Source organism: Mobula hypostoma, chromosome 7 (assembly GCF_963921235.1).
Source record: "Mobula hypostoma chromosome 7, sMobHyp1.1, whole genome shotgun sequence".
Classification (NCBI taxonomy): Eukaryota; Metazoa; Chordata; class Chondrichthyes; order Myliobatiformes; family Myliobatidae; genus Mobula; species Mobula hypostoma.
Genome location: NC_086103.1, coordinates 78,813,403 through 78,824,842, shown reverse-complemented (window position 1 = coordinate 78,824,842; position 11,440 = coordinate 78,813,403). Strand labels below are relative to the sequence as shown.

At 41.8% G+C, this 11,440-nt stretch overlaps 1 long non-coding RNA gene across 1 annotated transcript; it reads left to right on the top strand.

Annotated features, from left to right (window-relative positions):
- Positions 1-7,219: 7,219 nt before the first annotated feature.
- LOC134348966 (uncharacterized) lies at positions 7,220-10,132 on the top strand. Its single transcript, XR_010018541.1, has 3 exons — positions 7,220-7,330; positions 8,226-8,306; positions 10,061-10,132. It is a non-coding gene; the product is annotated as an uncharacterized LOC134348966 (long non-coding RNA).
- Positions 10,133-11,440: the final 1,308 nt, after the last annotated feature.

Genomic DNA, 11,440 nt, shown 5'->3' with positions numbered 1-11,440 from the left:
AAGCAGGTAATAGAGGGAGACAGAGTAGGAAGGCTTTGGCTCCTGAGGCTTCGGTGAACAGAGACTGAGGAACAGCTTCAATCCAAGTAGGTTAAGGCCGGGTAAGTTCCTTTCATAAATCTAATTACCTTAAGTGTAGGTAATGGAGGCAGCAGTTAGGGCAGTTGAGTGGGAAGTCAGGGTGAGCACGATTGTCCTGTAAAAGGTGCATCCAGCTGCAGCTCCTGACAAACCAAGTTAGGGAACTGGAGCTGGAGCTGGATGAACTTTGGATCATTCAGGAGGCAGAGGCAGAGGCAGAAATAAACAGGAGTTACAGGGAGATAGTCACCCTTAACAATCAGGAGACAGGCAGCTGGGTGACTGTCAGGAGAGGGAAGGGGAATAGACAGAATGAGCTGAGCACCCCTGTGGCCGTTCCCACCAATAATAAGTACATCATTTTGGATACTGTTGATGGGGACGACCTACCAGGGACAAGTTGCAGTGATTGTGTCTCTGGCACCAAGACGGGACCCTCACCTCAGAAGGGAAGGAGGGAAAAGAGGAGAGCAGTAGTGATAGGGGATTCGATAGTTAGGGGGACAGTTAAGAGGTTCTGTGGAAGAGATCAAGAATCCCAGATGGTCTGTTGCCTTCCTGGTGCCAAGTTCCGCAACATCTCGGATCGAGTTTTCGGTATTCTCAAGAGGGAGGGTGAGCAGCTGGATTTCGTGATCCATGTAGGGACCAATGACATGGGTAGGAAGAGTGAGGAGGTCCTGAAGGGTGAGTTTAGGGAGTTAGGAGCCAAGTTAAAGGACAGGACCTCCAGGATAGCAATCTCGGGATTGCTACCAGTGCCACATGCAGGAAGGTTTAGAAATAGTAAGATAGTGCAGACAAACACGTGGCTGAAGACATGGTGCAGGAGGGAAGGCTTCAGATTTATAGATAATTGGGCAGTTTCCCAGGGAAGGTGGGACCTGTTCTGCAGGGACAGTTTACATCTGAACTGGAGGGGGAGAAATATTCTTGCAGGTAGGTTTGCTAGAGAGGCTCCAGTGGATTTAAACAAGATGCAAGGGGGGAAGGGAACCAAAGTGTAGGAACAGATGTAGGGGAGAAGGAAGAAAAAGAAAATAGTAAAGTTGTTTGCAGTGTTAGTGATAAAGAGAGAGAAAGAGGTGGAAAATTTCTTAAATGCATTTATTTTAATGCTACGAGCATAAGAAAGGTGGATGAGCTTAAAGCATGGATTGATACCTGGAAGTATGATGTGGTAGCTATTAGTGAAACATGGTTACAGGAGGGATGTGATTGGCAACTAAATATTCCTGGATTTCATTTCTTCAGGTGTGATAGAATCGGAGGGACAAGAGGGGGAGGTGCTGCATTGCTTGTCAGAGGAAATATTACAGCTGTGCTCTGGCAGGATAGATTAGAGGGCTTGTTTAGGGAAGCTATTTAGGTGGAATTGAGGAATGGGGAAGGTGTAGTAACACTTATAGGGATGTATTCTAGACCACCAAAATGGGGAGCGAGAATTGGAGGAGCAAATTTGTAAGAAGATAGCAGATATTTGTAGCAAGCACAAGGTTGTGATTGTGGGAGATTTTAATTTTCCACCTTTCAGGGAGGTTTGTTAGTGCTATTGGGGAGGCTTTAAACTAGATTTGCAGGGGAATGGGAACCAGAGTGCCAGAGCTGACAGTGTGGCTGGGGTGAAAATAAATGATATTGAAAGTTTAAGCAAATCCACTGATAGAAAGGTTGTGAGTGGTGGTAAAAATCTTCTGAGGTGTATATATTTCAATGCTAGGAATATTGCGGGGAAGGCGGATGAGTTGAGGGCATGGATTGACACGTGGAATTATGATGTTGTAGCAATTAGTGAAACTTGGCTACAGGAGGGGCAGGACTGGCAGCTTAATATTCCGGGGTTCCGATGTTTCAGATGTGATCAAGGCAGAGGAATGAAAGGTGGGGGAGTAGCATTGCTTGTTAGGGAAAATATTACAGCAATGCTCAGGCAGGACAGATTAGAGGGCTTGTCTACTGAGTCCTTATGGGTGGAGCTGAGAAACAGGAAACGTATGGCCACATTAGTGGGATTGTATTACAGACCACCCAATAGTCAACGAGACTTGGAAGAGCAAATCTGCAGAGAGATAGCAGACAACTGCAGGAAACATAAAGTTGTGGTGGTAGGGGATTTTAATTTTCCATACATTGATTGGGACTCCCATACTGTTAGGGGTCTAGATGGTTTAGATTTTGTAAAATGTGTTCAGGAAAGTTTTCTAAATCAGTATATAGAGGGACCAACAAGAGGGGATGCAATATTGGATCTCCTGTTAGGAAACGAATTAGGGCAAGTGATGGAAGTCTGTGTAGGGGAGCACTTTGGTTCCAGTGATCATAACGCCATTAGTTTCAATTTGATCATGGACAAGGATAGATCTGGTCCTAGGGTTGAGGTTCTGAACTGGAAGAAGGCCAAATTTGAAGAAATGAGAAAGGATCTAAAAAGCGTGGATTGGGACAGGTTGTTCTCTGGCAAAGGTGTGATTGGTAGGTGGGAAGCCTTCAAAGGGGAAATTTTGAGAGTGCAGAGTTTGTATGTTCCTGTCAGGATTAAAGGCAAATTGAATAGGAATAAGGAACCTTGGTTCTCAAGGGATATTGCAACTCTGATAAAGAAGAAGAGGGAGTTGTATGAAATGCATAGGAAACAGGGGGTAAATCAGGTGCTTGAGGAGTATAAGAAGTGCAAGAAAATACTTAAGAAAGAAATCAGGAGGGCAAAAAGAAGACATGAGGTTGCCTTGGCAGTCAAAGTGAAGGATAATCCAAAGAGCTTTTACAAGTATATTAAGAGCAAAAGGATTGTAAGGGATAAAATTGGTCCTCTTGAAGATCAGAGTGGTCGGCTTTGTACGGAACCAAAGGAAATGGGGGAGATCTTAAATAGGTTTTTTGCGTCTGTATTTACTAAGGAAGCTGGCATGAAATCTATGGAATTGAGGGAATCAAGTAGTGAGACCATGGCAACTGTACAGATTGAAAAGGAGGAGGTGCTTGCTGTCTTGAGGAAAATTAAAGTGGATAAATCCCCGGGACCTGACAGGGTGTTCCCTCGGACCTTGAAGGAGACTAGTGTTGAAATTGCGGGGGCCCTGGCAGAAATATTTAAAATGTCGCTGTCTACGGGTGAAGTGCCGGAGGATTGGAGAGTGGCTCATGTTGTTCCGTTGTTTAAAAAAGGATCGAAAAGTAATCCGGGAAATTATAGGCTGGTGAGTTTAACGTCAGTAGTAGGTAAGTTATTGGAGGGAGTACTGACAGACAGAATCTACAAGCATTTGGATAGACAGGGGCTTATTAGGGAGAGTCAACATGGCTTTGTGCGTGGTAGGTCATGTTTGACCAATCTGTTGGAGTTTTTCGAGGAGGCTACCAGGAAAGTGGATGAAGGGAAGGCAGTGGATATTGTCTACATGGACTTCAGTAAGGCCTTTGACAAGGTCCTGCATGGGAGGTTAGTTAGGGAAATTCAGTCGCTAGGTATACATGGAGAGGTGGTAAATTGGATTGGACATTGGCTCGATGGAAGAAGCCGGAGAGTGGTGGTAGAAAATTGCTTCTCTGAGTGGAGGCCTGTGACTAGTGGTGTGCCACAGGGATCAGTGCTGGGTCCATTGTTTTTTGTCATCTATATCAGTGATCTGGATGATAATGTGGTAAATTGGATCAGCAAGTTTGCTGATGATACAAAGATTGGAAGTGTAGTAGACAGTGAGGAAGGTTTTCAGAGCCTGCAGAGGGACTTGGACCAGCTGGAAAAATGGGCTGAAAAATGGCAGATGGAGTTTAATACTGACAAGTGTAGGGTATTGCACGTTGGAAGGACAAACTAACGTAGAACATACAGTGTTAATGGTAAGGCACTGAGGAGTGCAGTGGAACAGAGGGATCTGGGAATACAGATACAAAATTCCCTAAGAGTGTCGCAACAGGTAGATAGGGTCGTAAAGAGAGCTTTTGGTACATTGGCCTTTATTAATCGAAGTATTGAGTATAAGAGCTGGAATGTTATGATGAGGTTGTATAAGGCATTGGTGAGGCCGAATCTGGAGTATTGTGTTCAGTTTTGGTCACCAAATTACAGGAAGGATATAAATAAGGTTGAAAGAGTGCAGAGAAGGTTTACAAGGATGTTGCCGGGACTTGAGAAACTCAGTTACAGAGAAAGGTTGAATAGGTTAGGACTTTATTCCCTGGAGCGTAGAAGAATGAGGGGAGATTTGATAGAGGTATATAAAATTATGATGAGTATAGATAGAGTGAATGCAAGCAGGCTTTTTCCACTGAGGCAAGGGGAGAAAAAAACCAGAGGACATGGGTTAAGGGTGAGGGGGGATAAGTTTAAAGGGAACATTAGAGGGGGCTTCTTCACACAGAGAGTGGGGAGTATGGAATGAGCTGCCAGACGAGGTGGTAAATGCGGGTTCTTTTTTAACATTTAAGAATAAATTGGACAAATACATGGATGGGAGGTGTATGGAGGGATATGGTCCGTGTGCAGGTCAGTGGGACTAGGCAGAAAATGGTTCGGCACAGCCAAGAAGGGCCAAAGGGCCTGTTTCTGTGCTGTAATTTCCATGGTTTCTATAGACTGAGAAGCATATACTGTAAAAGGGCTGGATGGTTTGGAGTTTGTAAAATGTGTGCAGGATTGTTTTTTGCAGCAATACATAGAGGTACCAACTAGAGAAGGGGCAGTGTTGGCTCTCCTGTTAGGGAATGAGATCGGTCAGGTGACGGAGGTTTGTGTTGGGGAGCACTTCGGGTCCAGTGATCACAATGCCATTAGTTTCAATATAATTATGGAGAAGGATAGGTCTGGACCCAGGGTTGAGATTTTTGATTGGAGAAAGGCTAACTTTAAGGAGATGCGAAAGGATTTAGAAGGAGTGGATTGGGACAATTTGTTTTATGGGAAGAATGTAATAGAGAAATGGAAGTCATTTAAAGGTGAAATTTTGAGGGTACAGAATCTTTATGTTCCAGTTAGGTTGAAAGAAAAGGTTAAAAGTTTGAGAGAGCCATGGTTTTCAAGGGATATTGGAAACTTGGTTCGGCAAAAGAGAGATATCTACAATAATTATATAGGCAGCATGGAGTAAATGAGGTGCTCGAGGAATATAAAGAATGTAAAAAGAATCTTAAGAAAGAAATGAGAAAAGCTAAAAGAAGATATGAGGTTGCTTTGGCAAGTAAGGTAAAAATAAATCCAAAGGGTTTCTACAGTTATATTAATAGCAAAAGGATAATGAGAGATAAAATTGGTCCCTTAGAGAACCAGAGTGGACAGCAATGTGTGGAGCCAAAAGAGATGGGGGAGATTCTGAACAATTTCTTTTCTTCGGTGTTCACAAAGGAGAAGGATATTGAATTGTGTAAGGTAAGGGAAACAGGTAGGCAAGCTATGGAAACTATGATGATTAAAGAAGAGGAAGTACCGGCGCTTTTAAGGAATATAAAAGTGGATAAGTCTCCGGGTCCTGACAGGATATTCCCTAGGACCTTGAGGGAAGATAGTGTGGAAATAGCAGAGGCTCTGTCAGAAATATTTCAAATGTCATTAGAAACGGGGATGGTGCCAAAGGATTGGCATATTGCTCATGTTGTTCCATTGTTTAAAAAGGGTTCTAAGAGTAAACCTAGCAATTATCGGCCTGTGAGTTTGACGTCAGTGGTGGGTAAATTGATGGAAAATATTCTTAGAGATGGTATATATAATTATCCAGATAGACAGGGTCTGATTAGGAACAGTCAACATGGATTTGTGTGTGGAAGGTCATGTTTGACAAATCTGATTGAATTTTTTGAAGAGGTTACTAGGAAAGTTGAAGAGGGTAAAGCGGTGGATGTTGTCTATATGGACTTCAGTAAGGCCTTTGACAAGGTTCCACATGGAAGGTTAGTTAGGAAGGTTCAATCGTTAGGTATTAATATGGAAGTAGTAAAATGGATTCAGCAGTAGCTGGATGGGAGACGCCAGAGAGTAGTGGTGGATAACTGTTTGTCAGATTGGAGGCCGTTGTCTAGTGGTGTGTCTCAGGGATCTGTAATGGGTCCAATGTTGTTTGTCATATACATTAATAATCTGGATGATGGGGTGGTAAATTGGATTAGTAAGTATGCAGATGATACTAAGATAGGTGGAGCTGTGGATAATGAAGTAGGTTTTCAAAGCTTGCAGAGAGATTTAGGCCAGTTAGAAGGGTGGGCTGAAAGATGGCAGATGGAGTTTAATGCTGATAAATGTGACATGCTACATTTTGGTAGGACTAATCAAAATAGGACATACATGGTAAATGGTAGGGCATTGAAAAATGCAGTAGAACTGAGGGATCTAGGAAAAATGGTGCATAGTTCCCTGAAGGTGGAATCTCATGTGGATAGGGTGGTGAAGAAAGCTTTTGGTATGCTGGCCTTTATAGATCAGAGCATTGAGTATAGGAGTTGGGATGTAATGTTGAAATTGTACAAGACATTGGTAAGGCCAAATCTGGAGTATTGTGTACAGTTCTGGTCACCGAATTATAGAAAAGATGTCAACAAAATAGAGAGAGTACAGAGATGATTTACTAGAATGTTACCTGGGTTTCATCTCCTATGTTACAGAGAAAGGTTGAACAAGTTAGGTCTTTATTCTTAGGAGCGTAGAAGGTTGAAGGGGAGACTTGATAGAGGTATTTAAAATTATGAGGGGGATAGAGTTGACATGGATAGGCTTTTTCCATTGAGAGTAGGGGAGATAACAAGAGGACATGAGTTGAGAGTTAAAGGGCAAAAGTTTAGGGGTAACATGAGGGGGAACTTCTTTATTCAGAGAGTGGTAGCTGTGTGGAACGAGCTTCCAGCAGAAGTGGTTGAGGCAGGTTCTATGTTGTCGTTTGAAATTAAATTGGATAGTTATATGGACAGGAAAGGAATGGAGGGTTATGGGCTGGTGCAGGTTGGTGGGACTAGGTGTGAGTAAGTGTTCGGCATGGACTAGAAGGGCTGAGATGGCCTGTTTCAGTGCTGTAATTGTTATATGGTTATATGGTAATTAATAAAAGAACCAGTAAGATAAGAGATCTTGTTTTATGCATTAATTTGCTGCAAACTCAAATGTCAGGGCTGAGAAGCTGGTGTAGGCAGATGAAATGAAAGTATCAAAATAAAAGTTTCAGATGCTGGAAGCTTGAAATAAAACAAAGTGATGGAGCACCTAGCAGATCAGGCAGCATCTGCAGAGAGAGAAATGCTTCACTTGGCACAGACGCTACCTCAACTGGTAAGTTTTTTCCCGCTCTGACTGTTTTTTTATATGCTGTTGCAATAGTGACTTTTACAAGGGAATTGTTTCAGTACTATCAAGGAAACATTTGAAGAACATTGGATAACTATTACAAAGAATTGGCACAGACAGAGTGGAATCTGTTTCCTCCTTCTTTGCTGTATGAAGCTATGAAAGTAATGTTCACATAGTAGGGATGTACTGGACTGCACAGATACTTATTTTGTTAGTTGTCCACAAAACTATACTACAGAGCACAGAGAGGTTAGATTGATGAACTATATAATGTGGCATTGGCTTATTGCAGGGGATAGAATTATACCTGCATCATGAAAGTAATCTGATGGATAAACTTCACAGACTTTTACCCACGCACAGCTTTGAACAAAAGAGCTCTATAAATGTTATAGCTCTGTTTTATACAGGTATTGACTCGCTGGCACACCTTCACTCACCCATAATTACATTCAACCTTTATTCTTTGTTTCCTTTAATATTGTTTTCTTGCATTTGGTGAATTCAATGCATTACAACAACATGGTGTAAAGCTGCTCTTTAATATAGTTGAACACAACTTAAAAAGGGTGAGCTCTCGACCTATTTATTTCACTTGTCCAGAACAAAAACCTTGTTGGTAATATTCCTTCAAGGATGCCACTCATCTGTACAAAAACAGGATTGCTATCTCTCAATCAGAATGGGACTCGCCTCTATTACCTTGGAACTGTATTCATGCAGACTGACACATACAGCCCTGTCGGCTATTGCACTCAACAAATCAACACCAGTCCTTTAATGCTTCCCTCTGCAAGTTTAAGCAGAAACACTGGCACTCTTCTCATTTACAAACGTAGTCCAGTAACATTTTTTTTCACATTTTGTGGATCTGAAGGAATTGCAAGTATCAGAAGAAAAATAAATATCAACATCCATATTGAGAGGCAGAAGCAAGGAGAAAAAGTAGCCAGCTATGGTAAGGAATGAATTAATTACTGATCATACATCAGAATCAGGTTTAATATCTCCAGTGTATGTCATGAAATTTGAATTAAATGAAAGCAGAAGTCCACAGAGCTCGAGATATTAAAGGAGCTAAGAGACGTGAGGATAGGACAGAGAAATGGTGTTTATGTGCAAAATTAGCCATGATCTTGATGAATGGTGAAGAAGACAAATAACCTCCAGCTATTCTTAAAATGTAATTCTATTCGAGTTCAAATAACAACGTGCACTCACACATGGGAATTAGGAGCAGCAGTTGACAACTTGGCCCTAAAAACTGTCGAAATATTTCATCAGGTCATGGCTGATCTGATTGCAACTTGAATTCTCTATTCCGACCTAATTAGAGCAACCTTTCACCCCTTGCTTATCAAAAGTCTATCTACCTCCCCCTGAGAAACATTCAAAAGCCCACCACCACCATTTGAGGATGAACATTCCAACATGAATGTCCCATGGACAAAAAAAACATATGGCTAATTACTATCTTAAATGAGTGATCCTTTAATTCTCAACAGTGATCATGAATTATGGATTCTCTCAGAAGAGCAAATACGTTCTCCACGTCCATCCAGTCAAGATCCACCATGGCCTTATATGCTTCAACCAAGTCCTCTTTCATTCTTCTAAATTCCTGTAGATAACAGTCCAATCTATTCAACCCTTCATCAAATGAGAACTGCCCATTCCAGGTATTAGGGTTGTAATCCTTCTTCAAGCTTCTTCTAACACAGAAATGTCCTTCCTTGAACCAGAAAAATACAGAGTACAGAGTACAAATGGCACATTATATAAATGAAGCATAACCTCTCCTCTTGCAATAAACATCAGCTTTTTTAAATTACATGGTGTACTTTCATATCATGCATTAGGATTCCCAGATCACGCTGCAATTCAAGGCTCTGTAAATACTCACCATATATGTTTATTTAATTTAACTTCTATGCCAGAATGGACAATTTCACATTCCCCCATTATCTGCCAGATCATTATTCAATCATTCAACTAATCCATACCCCTTTGTATCCCCTTTTATGCTCTCTTCACAACTTACTTTCCTGTCTACGCTCATATTATGAGAATACTTTGCATCATTCTTTTGTTATTTTCATCCAAGTTATTTAAATACATTTAAAAATGTGGCTGTCTCAGCATGGTCTCTGTGGTACAGCACTGGTTGCATTTCACTTTCTAGAGAAAAGACATAAGGAGGCCTCCTTATGTCTTTTCTCCTGACAAGCAATCTTCTGATCATACCAATATGTTATATCTCACACCATGAATTATATTTTCTGTAGTAGTCTAAGATGCAGCATCTTATCAAATACCTTGTGGGAATCTAAATGTAATACACACTCTAGTATGTACCTACAGTATATGCCTCCTCCCCACTTGGTGGATAGTTCCCTGGTCTACACTGTGAAGTGTCTCCTGGCATCTGGCCGGGTACGTGATAAGATCCAGTACCTTGTGGATTGGGAAGCATACAGTCTTGAAGAATGTTCTTCAATCCCAGTGAAGGACATCCTTGACATGTCGCTGATCCAGGACCTCCAGCAGGCACAGGTCTGTGAAATCTCAGGAGCTGCGCCTAGGGAGGAGGGCCCTGTCACTGCCACGGACTCGGCAGCGCAGCAGATTCAGCAATTACGCTCATGAATATGCATGTGTCAGCTAATTATTATTTCATTGTGGCTGTATTTAATTCCCTTCTTTTCGCTGTAGCACTTGTCAAGACTTGAGCAAAGCACAGCAACATTACTCTGCCTGCTTGCAATTGGCCTCGCTTGAGAAAATGGGCTATCAAGTAGCTGATGCTGAAGACTAGCGGTATTCATTTTCTGTTTAGATATTCCTTTCAACTGTGGTGTTGGCATCTAGTCCTCCATTTGTTAGTTTTGGTTGACGACACTATTTAGCCTAGCGTTTATTGTTTTCTTCTCTCCTAAATCCCTGTTCACATTAAAGTCTGTGAACTATCGCCCCTCTCCAGTGTCTCACTCCGCACTTTGGCCATATCTGAATGTACTGACAGAATATTCAGGGTGGGTGGGGTATTTGATTATGCTGGCTGCTTAACTGAAGCAAGGAGAAGTATAGACAAATTCCATGGAGGAGGGGCTGATCTCTGTGAAGGGCTGAGCTGTGTACACAACTCTTGGCTGTTTCTTGCAGTCACTGACAAGCTGTGATGGCTAAATAGCTTGTAGTTTCCAACATTCTGTCTCCCTGTTTGACTCATCAATTGACATAGCACAGTAGCATAGCAGTTAGAGTAAGCCTCTACAATGTCAATGACCTGGGTTCAATTCAGGCTGCTGTTTGTTTGGAGTTTGTACATTCTCCTCATGACCATATCAGAGTGCTCTTGTTTCCTCCCACATTCCAAAGTTACTAAACTGTGGGCAAGCAGGCTGCCACAAGCACATCCTTGAACTGTGTTGGTGATTGGTGCAGAGCAGGCACCTCACTTTATGCTTCGATGCACCTGTGATAAATAAAGCTAATATTTACATTTTTGAACTGGAGTGAATAAACAAACTTAAAACCAACGCACCAACCACCTCACTTCTCCTTTCTTTTAAACCACTACAATGAAGCTCATTAGGAGTCAGCCCCTGCTCTAATAATCTGCTCAATACCACCACCTGGGAATTGTAATTTTCCTGAGTTCCTTTCTTCCAGTTCCTGACTGGCAGTTATTTCTGGGATATTACTTGTTTTCCCGTTATGAAGACTGGGACTATGAATCCATTTAATTCATTTCCCTATTTTCTATTACTGATTCTCCATCTTCTATGGCACTGCTCACTTTGTTAAATTTTTTATTATCCACCGGGAACTCTTACTATCATTTTATTTATTTCTGCCCAGCTTGTTCTTGTGCTCTGAGTTTTCATTCCTTTCCCACTTTTTAGTCACTCTTTGTTTTTTGCGAGGTATGAGAAACCGTTTTGCATATCTCCACTGTCAACCCTTTTGCTCATCCACATTAGGTTACCTCTTACCTGCATTAGGTCCATATCCTTCTATGCTTCCTTCCTTACTTACTTCCCGTTACGCAGCTGGCGTTTACAGCAGCAATGAAGGTCCTCCATCTCTGTC